Source organism: Rhinolophus sinicus, linkage group LG04 (genome assembly GCF_036562045.2).
Source record: "Rhinolophus sinicus isolate RSC01 linkage group LG04, ASM3656204v1, whole genome shotgun sequence".
NCBI lineage: Eukaryota > Metazoa > Chordata > Mammalia > Chiroptera > Rhinolophidae > Rhinolophus > Rhinolophus sinicus.
The window spans coordinates 142715756-142729671 of record NC_133754.1 but is presented as its reverse complement, the minus strand read 5'-3'; the positions used below and the strand labels follow the sequence as shown (position 1 = coordinate 142729671).

At 39.0% G+C, this 13916-nt stretch overlaps 2 long non-coding RNA genes across 52 annotated transcripts in view; one reads left to right on the top strand and one right to left on the bottom strand.

Moving 5' to 3' along the window:
* LOC109446864 (uncharacterized) overlaps positions 1 to 6396 on the top strand; it is a 29843-nt gene extending 23447 nt beyond the window's left edge. The window contains exons 4-5 of one of the 2 annotated variants that reach the window (XR_012495800.1): positions 2521 to 2604; positions 3831 to 6396. This is a non-coding gene — a long non-coding RNA (uncharacterized LOC109446864). Of the gene's footprint in view, positions 1 to 2520; positions 2791 to 3830 lie in introns of those variants that run through there. The other variant, XR_012495799.1, reaches the window with a different exon arrangement.
* Positions 1 to 13916, bottom strand: part of LOC109446856 (uncharacterized) — a 47351-nt gene that overhangs the window by 25789 nt on the left and 7646 nt on the right. For 21 of the 50 annotated variants that reach the window (XR_012495790.1, XR_012495771.1, XR_012495754.1 and 18 more), the window contains exons 2-3: positions 9665 to 9736; positions 6902 to 6924 (exon numbers count right to left, since the gene is read on the bottom strand). The exons of 5 other annotated variants lie outside the window; for them this stretch is intronic. This is a non-coding gene — a long non-coding RNA (uncharacterized LOC109446856). Of the gene's footprint in view, positions 1 to 1763; positions 1861 to 6901; positions 6925 to 7298; positions 7382 to 9664; positions 9758 to 13916 lie in introns of all 50 variants that reach the window. 24 more of the 50 variants (XR_012495760.1, XR_012495755.1, XR_012495762.1 and 21 more) reach the window with 6 other exon arrangements.

Genomic DNA, 13916 nt, shown 5'->3' with positions numbered 1-13916 from the left:
AGAACCCAGGAATTTTAACTCACTGACCAGGAGGTGTTGCTGTCCTATAGAACAAGCAGTAAAAAGGAGACCTAATGACCCTGAATGACTCAGCCATTGCCCTGCAAGAAAGTTAATTAATGTCTGTGCACCAACTTTTCAACCATGACATGAGAGTGATAATGCTTGCCTCTATTTCAGGTTACAGAGATGCTTATAAAACACTGACAGTATAAAAGTGTTAAAGAGAAGACAGACTGTCTTTTTAAAATAACTTAGACATAATATTCCCCCTTAAGTGGCTGTGTCGAGTAAAATTTCCATTTAGATCCAGCATGGTAATATGAACTATGTGAGCACTGACATCTTAAACCTCTGTTCATATAACTTGGGCTGAATGGGTGGCCTCACTCAGTGTGGCTACTTCAATTTATAATTTATTGAAATCAGTCTAACACCAAGATACAACTTTCTCAGGGCAATTGATTCTCTCAGTTTCCAGTCAAATCCAAAACCCCGTCATAGACCTTGCAATACAGAAAGTGCCTCCATGGGAAGAGTCATAAACCTTTTCAGCTATAAACACCGGATTCGCAGAGCTGGGAACTGAGAGTAGGCTGAAGTCCATTGCTTAGTGATTCAAAGAAGGTACCTGGGAGAACCTCTATATTAGCCTTCTATACAACCTTTGTCTCAGTTCTCACTAATCTATGACTGTTCAGGAGCAAGCTTTAGATTGAATCGAAAGCTTAAGAAAGCCTTGAATACATTCAACTTAGATGTATGAGATTTCAATGGCTACTGTCTGCTGGGATTTATGATCCTGTAATCCTGAAGTTGTTTTGCAATTTATTATGTTCTCCCACTTCCATCCAGACCTCCTTATGGTTTTCCTATTGGTCTGTGGGATGGGAAGCTCTCACTGATATTCACAGACATGCAGTGGGAAGCCACAGAGAGAACAAGTAGGCAGATATACAAGAGAAAGAAACAGAGATCAGAAAAAGTAGAGCCCTGGGACAGACCATAGACAGCAAAGTGGACAACACACAGTGAAACAATTAAGTCATGCATGGCAACCAGAGAAGCAAATGCAAAATCAGAAGGGAGAAGAGAAAGAGGGGAGAATAGGACATCTGCCTTTCAAGGAATCTATATGCCAGGTAAATGGTAAATGTAAGAAACAGTTCTCCATTCCAGACTGTTTTGAGTGGAGACAGTAGGAATAGGACAGGAGGTGAGGGGTGACGGTTTTGTTGGCTGCGAAGAAGAGGAAAGCCATGCCAGCCTATGTGCTGACCACACCACACAGCCCTGGGCAAACGAAGCTGCAGCTGTCCAGGCCCATGTGAGGTCAGGCCAACCTGATAAACTAGAATCAAAATCCAGAGCACGGCTGCACATGAAGCATCTCACACTCCGGTTTCCAAGTCCATGGGGACTGCCAGCCATGGCATGACACAAGCCAGTCTTGCTGGAAGAGACAGAATTCCCCGGGGGCAAAACAAATGAGGGTCTTTTTACCCAGTGGACTGGAAACTTCAGGGGATCCCACCCTCAAGTCTGCAACCCAGGCCAAACGAAGGCCTTCTGCACTGGTATGCAGAACAAGGTCATCAGGGTGGTAAAATCAGACCACGTGTTGGAGCTCCCTGCAGAACCTAAGTTTCTGGGGAGGCTGAAGCTGAAGAGAACCACGAATGCCCACTTGTTTGAGTTAGCTTGGGCTGCTGTAACAAAATACCATAGATTGGGTAGTTTAAACAACAGACATTTACACGTACTTCTCCTAGTTCTGGATCCAAGGTGCTCTGCCAACCTAGTTGATTCCGGGTGAGTGCTCTCTTCCTCCTTTGCAGATGGCTGCCTTCCTGCTGTGTCCTCACATGGCAGAGAGAGAGAGAGACTGTCTCTCTTGTTTCTCTTCTTAGAAGGGCACTAATCCCATTCATGAGGGCTCCACCCTCATGACCTAACTACCTACCTCCTAAAGACCCCAACTGTAAATACCATCACACTGGGGATTAAGGTTTCAACATATAAATTGTGGTGGGGTGTCACCACTAGTACTTTTGTTCTTTTTTTATTATGAAAAATGTCAAACCACAGAAAAGTGTAACATAAATCATGGTACCCCAACATCCAGGCTTAACAAATGTTAATGCTTTACCATATTAGCTTTGAATCTTTATTTTAAATGTTACATCTACACTTGAAAAATGTATCTGGACCCTGTCCTGCTCCTGTTCCCTGAGAAGCAACCACAATCAGTAAATTTGTATTGACCCTTTAAATCTCTTTTTATACTTTTTAGTATACATATATAATGATATATATATCATTAACAATATTTGGCATTGTTCGAGAGTGTTTTTAAATTTATGTAAAAGGTAGTACATGGGATCCTGAAACTTGCTGTTTAAAACTTAAACATTATGCTTTTGAGATTCATCTATATTGCTACACATTGGTCTAATTTACTCATTTAGTTGTTGTATACTGAATAGCCCTCAATTTATCTATTCATCCTTCTTTTAACAGACTTTTGGTCTTCATTTTTTGCTGTTCCAACACCGCAATAAAATGCTTGAGAGAGTTTCTCTAGGATAGATGCTTGGTGACAGGGTACGTATAGCTCCCATTTTTATAAGTATTACCAAATTATTCCTCTCGCAGTTCTCCCAATTTACGTTCACCAACAGTGTGTGAAGTTTCCTTTTTCTCTACATCCTCGCTAATATCATTGACTTCTAATGTTCATTAATCTGATGGGTACGAGATAATATCTCATTTTAATTATAATTTACATTTCTACGATGACTGGAGAGACTGAACATCTTCCCCTTCAGGTCAGCCTCTACTATGAATTGCCTGTCTGTGTTCTTTTCTTTGTCTTTCCTTTTCTTTGGTCAGGAGGTTGTTTCTCAATTATTTGCTGGAGTTTTCTGTGTATTCTGGATGCTAATCCTTTGTTTATTTTGTGTAATGCAGTCTTCTCCCAAGATGTAATTTGTATTTTAACTGTGTTTTTGGTATCTTTTTATCACTTTGACTAAGGTTTTCTTTTTCTTAATATAGTTAAATGCATCAACTTTCTATTTATGGTTGTAATTGCTGTGTTTTATTTAAGAAATTCTCCCATCCTAAATGATAATCTCCTATGATCCTTTTTAAAGTTTTGTTTTTCATGGTTAGATCTTCAGTCATTCTATAATATATTTTTAATATGATAGGATATAGAGATATACTTTTATTTTTTTCTCACATAAGATATCCAAATGCCATAGCAACATTGAATAGTCCATCATTTTCCCTATTGAACTGTAATGCCTCTTTTATCATATATATCATGTTTTCATATATGTTTGGGTGTTTTTATGTGCTCTATATTCTGTTTCATTAGCCTTTTTGCTTTGTCACTCAACCATTATTATACTTTTGATTAAATAGCTGTATAATAAGTCTTAATATCTGTTAGAGCAAGTCTCCCCCCATCCATCTTCTTTAATTTTTCAAAATTCTCTTATCTTTTTCTTGGCTTCATCTTCCAAATTAATTTTTGGATCAGCCTGTCAATATCTACAAAATGCCTGTTTAGGATTACGTTAGTTAGAAGTCTGTGAGAAACACAGAACCCCTATGGATGATATAGACTAGGGGTTTTTTATAAGGCTTAAACCCTACACATTTGAGGTACTTAAGCGTTTTATGTAATACTGTTGGTTCCGTGTCTGGTGTTGGACGTGAAGTCAGCAAGGCCAGCAGTAGGGAAAGAAGAATGAGGCAGAGCAGAGACAATTAGGAACCCACCAGGGCAAGCCCAGTCTTTCTCTCACTGCCCCCAATCTCAGTAAAGCAGGTGACCTTCAGGATAAGCTGATACCCTTCACCATAGAACGGTCACACCGAGCTGGTACACATGAGTTGCAACAGGGCCTGGCCTTGGACTGACCTTCAGAGCATAAAAAGTGACTACTGCTTCACCTTTACCTTCCAGCCCTCACACAGATTTTTCTTATGGTTCATCCTAACCCAGGACCATTCAATGAAGGGACCTCTTGGTAACAGAGTTCCTGCCTAGCTAAACTGAAACTGTTCAAAGCTATCTCAGGGATTTCATTTGGAATGGCTGAAAGTTAAAGATTAACTTAGACTCCCTGACATCTTTAAAATATTGAGTCATTCCATCCATGAGAGCAGTTTACCGCTCTTTTTATTCAATCTTCCTTTATGTCTTTTGAAATGTTTTAAAATTTGCTCCAGAAGAGTGTCGCACATATTTTAAAATTTTAAGTACCTTACAATTTTTGTTTGATATTTCGAATGGCATCTTTTTAAATTATATATTTTAATTAACCGCTAATGATTTATAGCAATGGTTCTGATTTCTGTAGGTCTGTTGAAAGTATACCTGCTATTATTCTGAACTAGTATTAGTTCTCATCATTTGTGTGCTTGGGTTTTTCTATTTAGACAGTCCTATCAACTACAAATGTTGAAAATTTTGCCTCCTCCTTCCCAAATCTATGCCTTTTGTTTCCTTGACTTGTCTTCCCCTCCTTGTAGAACTTTCTCTACAGTCTTGACTAGTTGTAGTAAAGGGGCATTATTGTCTTGTTAAAGTGAAGATTTTTTACAATTTCCAAGCCAATATCTTAAATAATTACTGATCATTCTTCTTGATTCACTTTTTGGTGCATTATCTCTTTCCAGAATATTGCCCATTTCATTGACATTTTAAAATTTAGTGTCATAAACTTGTCCATATTCATCACCTGTGAATTTTTTAAATCTCTACGTATCTATGGTTATGATCCCAATATTTTCCCAATATCCTTTTCTCTTTTATTCCTTGACTAATCTTGCCAGAAATTTGACTATTTTATTAAATTCAAAAAAAAAAATCAGTTTTTGGCTTTAAGACTCTATATTGTTTCATATTTTACTTACTTTTAGTTTTATAATTACTGTTTTCTTCATTTACTTTCTTTAGACTTCCTCTCGTTTTCTATTTACCTTTGTAAGCACAATACTTACTAATTTATTTTTAATCTTTCTTCATATCGAATAAATGTGTTGAATGTCCCACTGTAAGCAAAAACTTATTTTTTCCACTGATTCTGCCTGATTTTAGACCCAGAGCCTGCTGCTTCAGACCTACTCACTATATATTTTTCTGCTCCACTTCTGATCAACAAATGTTTATCTTGTCTTTGAACATAGCTATGTCTGCTTTACTTTCCCATTTTACATTTTGTCTATTACTGGTATCATTGGAGCAAAGATGGTGATTAGAGTATCAACTTGCAATATGACTTTGACAGAATTCTCCAGCTATTTCTTGTACCAAGCATCAAAATGTAATTCTTTGTCAACGTGGAAAAATTTAGCACTTGTGGAAGGGGTAAAGATGTTCCAAATTGAAATCTGTGTTTGTAGGGCTGCAACTTTCAACATTGGCTCACACGTTCTCCTTACGTTGCATTGATGATGGAGCTAGTGATGAATCTGTTTAGCCTTGCCACTAATTATGCGCCTGACCAATAGAAGTGGCAGTGGCTTGTCACCATCACAGGGTTCAACCCAGGGTGACTTGCTGCTTCATGATCCCTTTGTCTAGCGATATCATCCTCCCTTGAGGTTTCCAGTCAAAGGAAAAGTTTACATACTGTTGGTAAGTAAACACGTTTAAAATATTGAAACAAACCTCCACAGAGCAATTCACCCTTGAACTTAGAAGGATATAAATCCCAATTAGGACAATGTGGTAATGTGGCTGTGATGGGAGCTACACTTAAAGCCATTAAATAAATACTATAGTCAATAATATTGTGATAACTGTATAGTGCCAGGTGGGTACTAGACTTACCGAAGGGATAACGTCCTAAATTATATAAATGTCTAACCACTATATGGTATACCTGAAACTAATATTGAAGGTCAACTGTAATTGGAAAAAATAATACTACTATACACCCAGCTTTCCAGCCATCGACCTTAGGATAAAGGCCATCTGGGTATTCACAGCCCTTTGAGGTGTGATCCACGCCTTCCTTCCCAGTCTTTCTCCACTTCTGTCTTCCCATGCTATAGTTCTTTCAGTTCCTTATATGCAACCCGATCTCTCACCTCAGGACTTTTGTACTTGCTGTTCCCTCTTCCTGGAATATCCCTCCACTCATTCCTTTCCCCTCTTTGCTTGCCTCACTCCTACTCAGCTTAAGTCTCAGTCCTTCCCTAAGGTTCTGACAAGGTGAGGGACCCCTACTATATTTTCTTTCTAGCACCCTTTAATTCTCTTGTCACGCACTAATCACAGTGTATTTCAGGTGATTATTTCCCTCCCCTTTTAGACTGCAGGATTGGGCAGACAGGGGTCGTGTATGTTCTGTTTACATTATATCCCTAGTTCCAAGCCCAATGCTGGTACATAAGAATGAATGAATGAATGAATGAATGAATGAATGAAGACTTCCTTTATGAGAAACTGTAGAAAATTACCTATGGGTTCCATGCTTTAACTCAGGAAATGGATTGTTAAGAAGGATATTTTAGAGAACTGTGCAGGCATGGGGGAGGTCTATCTGACAGTGCCTTATCCCAAAGTGCGCTCTTCTCAGTCCCTAAAGGAATGGTGCATTGGTTCTGGGTTCCTTGTGGGGTCCCTCTACTTCCTGTCCAAACCACCTGCCCACTTCCTTCAATGACATTGCCACACTCTGGCCCTTGCTATAGTGTAACAACCCTACCCAAACCTCCAGGCCCTCGGAACACTTCCGCCATTCCCATACTGTTGCTGGGTTATTCAGAGCCAGTGTGAGGACTGGTGTCTCCCTGCAGGAGCGTGTCTAGGAGCCCCGCCCCTGGAAATCGACCTGTGGAGCCTAACAAAACCCCAGATGCTGCTGAGGGTCTGACTTACCATTTTCTCAGTACCAAAAAGATCTAGAAAGAACAATAAATGATAATTTTAATAATAGACCAGATATACAAAACAAAGAAATTATACTTGAATTTTATGACAACCAACATATTCCCCAGCCAGATTTTTTCTTCCTTAAAGGTGCAAGGCAGGGAATCTACATATCAAAGCTCAGCGAGGGTTTCTAATCTAATTTTCTGAGTTGGGAGGCCAGAGAACCATTTCATGGACTTCTCTGCTCTTGGCTTTGGAACCGTTAGGGACTGTCTAGAGGAGAGCAAATCTTAGGAACTTGCCTATCATGCTAGTTTATGATTTCCCAGGCAACTCCTGTATTACTAAGTAATTAGAGTTGACATAAACTTTGGGCAGAGCAATTTAGCAACACATAGCAGACCTGGCACTTTCCTCTTTGCTCTCAGCTCCAAGTCTGCCCTTCCATGCTCTGTTCTGCAGGACCATGTATAAAGTTTTCAGGGCCTGTGCAAAATAAAATGCAAAACGCCTTGTTCAAAAAGTATTGAACATTTCAAGAGCATGACAGCACAGGGCCCTTCTAAGGGTGGAACCCTCTGTGGCTGCACAAATCAAATGGTCCATGAAGCATCCTTGCTGCTCTGTATCAGATGGAGCTGTACCCCGCAAACTACTCTTCCAGACTTCTTTGCCATCTAGCTTCTGATTAGGTTCAGTCAGCATTGGTGGGGCAGGAGGGCCCTCTGCAAGGCAGGAAGAAGGAGGCATTTGTATCTCTCTCTGCTTCTGGATACACCTGAAGTACTACTGGAGCATCCTTTGGTGGTTCCAGCAGCTGCAGCAGTGGCTGACTGTGGTCCTAGCATTCTGCAGTGACTCTAGTCGTAGCATCAGTGGTTTCAAGAGCAAACACAGTCTTCATTACTTTCAGCAGTGAGCATGTGCTGGGCCCTGTAATACCATCTCCTCCTGTTCACTCCTACAGTTCTGGGGGTGGTAGTGGCTTCCTGCACTTACTAACCTAGGGGTTATCTCACCTTCTCCTTTTTGCTCCTTTAGCCCTTCCAACAATAGAAATCATTCCTTAAATTAGGGCCCCTGATTGAAACAATTAACATGGTTTCTATTTTCCTAATAGGACACTGATTGACAAAGTAGCTAAATTCTTAAAATGATGTCTACTCGTAACCCAGTTATTCAACTTCTAAGGATTTATGCTAAGGATATAATCATGGAGTGGGAAAAGAGCTAACCAAAATATTGTTTATTACAGTGTTGTCTGTAATAGCAGGACACCAGAAATAACCTAATTCCTAAATATCCAACAGTGCATCCATTAACAATAATGAGATAGGAAAGACAAATATTAATGGAACCGAATGTAGTATAAAATTCAGAAATAGACTCAAACATATATGGAAATTTAATATATGACTAAAGTGGTATCTCAAATCAATACATAGCAATGTATAAAAAGAATAATCGTGACCAAGTGGAGTTTATTCCAGAAATGCAAGGTTGATTTCATGTTTAAAAATAAATTAATATAATTCACCACATTAACAGAATAAAGGCACACACAAAAAAATATGACCATCTCCATAGATAGAGAAAAGGCATTTGTCAAAATGCATGATAAAAAACTCTCAACAAAGAATAGAAGGGTACTTCCTCAATCTGATAAAGGCCATCTACAACATACAACTAACATCAGACTTAATGGTTATGGTTTCCTAGGTAACACCACACACTGCAGAGTAGTTCAAATTGGCATAAACTTTGTGGAGAGCAATTTGGCAATACATATCCAGCTGATAACTTACCTGTTTGCTCTCAGGGACGATAAAGAACAAGGCAAAGATGCCCACTCCCCCGCCTCAGCCAACATTTTACTTAGGGTTTCCAGGCGGGAATTCCCACCTGTTCTCAGGAACTTTTTTTTGCTTTCCTGTACCCGAATCCTGAGATATAACCTGTTTTCTGTTCTCCACGATGAATCGTTTCCACAAAGTGACAGCTGATACTATCAACCACCTGGGTTCAAGGAGCCAATTTTCCCGATTTCCCGACCAACTTTTCTAGGGATTCAGGAAAAGGAAAGCGGAAAATAATTCCTGAGAACGGGCAGGAACTCCCGCCTGGGAACCCTAATTTTACTAGAGGTTTTAGCAAGTATGATGAGGTAAGAAAAAGAAAGGCATAAAGCTCAGAAGAAAAGAAAAAAAAAGCTCTTTATGCATAGTTGACATCATTGTATATGTAAAAAAATAAAGTCAACACATGGGATTGAAACAACTGAATATCACTTGGAAAAAATTGGGCACACGTTTCACAAATTACACCAGACAAAAAATTTTAATAGATCAATAAAATCGTAAAGGCACAAGAGGAAGCCGTGGGACAATTATCTTATAATGTGAATGTGTAAGACCTTTCTAATTATGAAATAACATCTAGAAGTATAAAAACTGATAACTATAACAACAATAACAAACTTCTACATGGCAAAAATACAACAAAGTTAAAAGGCAAATGGCAAATTGGGAAAAATATCTGTGATTCATATCACAAACAAAGGGCTAATATCCTAATTTAGAAAGACTGTATAGGGAAAAAGCCTACAGTCTGAAAGAAAATGGGCAACAGCTATGGATAAAAAGGAAATACAAGCTCTCCAATATTATGAAAAGATTGTCAGCCTCACCTAAAGGAGAGTAAAAATTAAAAGCACCCTGAATAACATTTTTATCAATCAAATTGGGAAAAATCAAACACATTTTAACTTACTCATTGATGAGGATGTGGAGAAACAGGCACTTTTCTACATTACTCGTAGAAGTGTATGAACTGGTACACACTCTGGGGAAAGCAATTTGACATCTATCAAAATTACAAAACATTACATGTCAAGAACTTTATCCTACTGGTGTAGTGCCCCAATGTGAAAGAAGATTATTTACGGTAGTATTTTTTGAAATTCCAAAAGGCCCAAGTAACCTAAATGCTGAGTAGCAGGGGACTTGTTAAATAAATTAAGGTACATTGATATCAGAATTCTATGGCAGCCCTCAAATGTGAGAAGACTACATATATTGATCTGTTGTGACCTTCAAGATATTAAGTTAATAAAGTAAGGTGCAGAATGCTATTATATTAACCATTTGTGTGAAAATGTGGGCAAGATATATTTATTTGTTTCGACATACATAAAAAATATCTCAGGAAGAATTTATTAAAAATAAAGGTAAAATTTAATTGATTCTGGAAAGGGTAACTCAATAGCTGAAGATCAGGGTTATGAAGGAGATTTGTCATTACATATCCTTTTCTATTTTTTGAATTGAACCATGTGAATGTTTACTTATTCAAAAGATAAATTCATTTTTAAATAATTTAAATTAAAAAATGTAAAATAATGTGGTATACATTTAAAAATGTTAGCAGAATAAAAGAATACATACAGCCTGATCTCACTTTTATTTTTTTACCTGTCTAGATATGCGTAAAAAGGACAAAACCAGTATGTACTGAAATACGGCAGTCCCCCCTCATCCACAGTTTTGCTTTCTGTGGTTTCAGTTATCCTTGGTCAACCATGGTAAAAAAAAATACATTATATGGAAAATTCCAGACATAAATAATTCAGAAGTTTTAAATTGAGCGCTATTTCTGAGTAGTGATGAAATCTTGTGCGTCCTGCTCCTTCCCGCCCAGGACGTGTACTCTCTGTTTGTCCAGCGTCTCCACGCTGTACACTCCCTGACCATTGGTCACTTAGTAGCCACCTTCTTGGTTAGCACTTTGACTGGAGAGGTATCACAGTGCTTGTGTTCAAATAACCCTTATTTTACTTAATAATGGCCCCAAAGCACAAAAGTGGAGATGCTGGCAATTCAGTTATGCCACACAGAAGTGCTTCCTTTAAGTGAAAAGGTGAAACTTCTTGACTTAACCATCTCATATCATCACAAGGGTGAGTACATGTAGTAAGATATTTTGAGAGAGAGAGAGAGAGAAAGAGAGAGCATTCACAGAACTTTTATTAGAGTATATTGTTATAATTGTTCTATTTATTAGTTATTGGTGTTAATCTCTCACTGTGCCTAATTTATAAATTAAACTTTATCCTAGATATGTATGTGTAGGTATAGGAAAAAACATAGTATATATAGGGTTTGGTACTATCTGCAGTTTCAGACACTCACTGAGGGTCTTGGAACATATCCCCAAAGGATAATGGGGGGGGGGAGCTACGATATGAATGATGGTTACGTCGGGGTTTGTGGGATATGATTGATTTTTCTTTTTCTTTTTGTTTATCTGTATTTTTAAACTCTTCCACAATGAAAATACATCCCTTTTGTAACAAGAAATAAATAAGAGTTATTTAAAAAGTGCCACCAATGCAGTTTCCCATCTCAGCTAGGCAGCTGTTTCCATTTAACGGTCCTATTACAGACATACCTCATTTTATTGCACTTTTCTCTATTGCACTTACAGATGTTGCTTTTTTTTTTTTTTACAAATTAAAGGCAAGACCTTCCACCAGCAAAAAAGATGATGACTCGTTTCATTGCAGTGGTCTGGAACTGGACCTGCAATATTTCTGAGGTACGCCTGTGCTCATATTGAGTCAACTCATTTATCCAATACACAGAACCTGCCATGTGCCAGGCATAGTACAAGGAGATTTAAATAAGGTGACTTATTCCAATGACAGGCATTCCAAACCCCTGCCATTCTCCCCATGGCCTGTCACATTCCCCATCGTCTCTCTTGCACAGACTACCTGATTCTACTTCACCAGAAGACAGATGCCATCAGGTGTGAACTCCCCAAGGCTTTCCTCTTTCGACTTCCGAAGTTCTCCACATTTTCAGCCAGGCTCTTCTTTCTTCCTCGAAGGGTAGGCATGGCTTTCCTTTTGCTTCCTGGATTCTTGACACTCTATTTCCTTCTGTACTTTGTTTTATCAATGATCTCTTCTTTCATATATTTTTAATTTCTTACTAACCACGAGCTCCTTCTCCTCAATTGAAATATATCCAAGTATTTGCAATCTAGGAAAAAAGGTCTCATCGTCTTTTCTTCCCTCAATATAACCCTACATCTGCTTTTCCCCTTAATCTCACTTCTTGAAAAAACGTGCCATAATCCGGTGATATGTGTTTACCTGTAGTTCATACCTCAGCTCATTTGAGTTTGATTAATGTCGCAGTAAAATAGTGAAACTTTTCTTCCTAAATGTGTCTGTTAGGAATGCTTTTGGTTACAACAGAACATCCAACTGGCAATAAATAGCTTACACACAAACAGTATTATTTCTCCTCATAAACAAGCCCAGAAGTAGGTCACTGCTATCAATTCAGCATTTAACCGATGACAGGGCTCTGGGTTGGTGTCTCAGAAATCCTCTTGGTCTTCTCATGGTCATAACAGATCTAAATATCATAGCCTCACATGACTGTATGAGGAAACCTGCATGGCTCATTGGACTGATTTTCACCGCATATGCCTGCCTCTCAGCATGGAGGGAAAGCTTTATGAAATGCCCCTCAGCAAACTCCCCCTTACACCCCATTGGTCAGAACTGAATCACATGCCCACCTCCAGAGCAGACATAGGCCTGCTTTTCCTGAGATTCAAGGAATCTCTGCCAGAACGGGAAGGGGGGTGACTTTTGTGCAGAAAATAAAGTGTCCGATCCTCGAAACTCCCCAATCATCTCTTAATTTTAAAATCCAGTCCTCACCCTGCTTGACCACTGTTGACTACTCCCTTTCTCCTGATCCTCTCTTCCTCTAGCTCTTGGGACACACTTTTTCTCCTGTCCCCCTTTACTTCTACTTGACTCTTCTTCTACATGTGCATGATTGTTTTCTCTTTTTCCTGGATATTTGTTCCCTGGGCAATCTCATCCACTACCATAACCCCAATCTCAACCTAGATAACCAACTTCTCTAAAACTCAAGCCTTTACTTAGATCCAGTCCTATCTTTCCAAATGCCTACTGCCCATCTCTATCTAAATAGATCAGTTAGGCTGTTTATGTTGCAAACACCACAACCAAACTGGCATTATACAATAGAATACTTACTGACTCATGTAACATGAAAATTACAGGTTGTGTGACTTTAGAGTCAGTTTAATTCATCAATGCATTATCACCCAGGGCACAATTCTTTTCCAACTCTCTTATCTGACTTCTATCTGTCCAACTCACCCTACGACTGACTTCCCTCAGGGTGACAGAAGGCCTGTAGATCCTCCAGATTCTACAATCATATAAAACTACCTCATCCAAAAAGAGACAAAGGAGCTTCTTCTCTAGAAGACCCCAGGAAAGGCTCCTTGACCCAAGTTGGGTCGTGTACCCATTCTTAAAGTACCAGAAAATTAAACTGCTTTTGGTAAGCTTAGTCCCAAAGCAAAATACCCAAGTTCTATATCCTGAGACACGTTCAGATTCCCCCAAAACACTTGTACTGCTCAAGGAGGCATGGGTACCCAAACAGAAATCAAAGCCAGCTCCCAAGACAAAGGAGAATTGATAATGGGGCAGCAACTACAGTGTCCACCCAATGTCCCTCAGACTCACCAAACTCAAAATATCAAACCATTCTAATGACTTCAGTCCCTGCATTCATCCCAAATTTGCTCCTCCAGTTTTTGTGGTTTTGTTTTTTCTATCTTAGTAATGGCATCCTCAATCTCCACGTTCATTAACCTGAGGCTTTACTCTGGATTCCTCCCAACATTCGCTCAGTTACTAAGCCCTACTAATGCTGCTTTCCAAACAACTTTCCCATTATTCCCTCATTCTGCACCGTCTTGCCCTCACACCTGTGCTCAGACTGTTTGCCATGTGCAGGATGCCTTCTCCTTCTCATCTTCTAATCACCCTTCACAATCCAGTTCAAATATAACTTCTATCATGAAACCTTTATTTCTCTACCCCCAAGGAGAACTAATTACTAATGCCCTAGAATCCCCCTTTTTTTGTTTGCACATATGACACTGTCTTGTAATTGTTTGGACA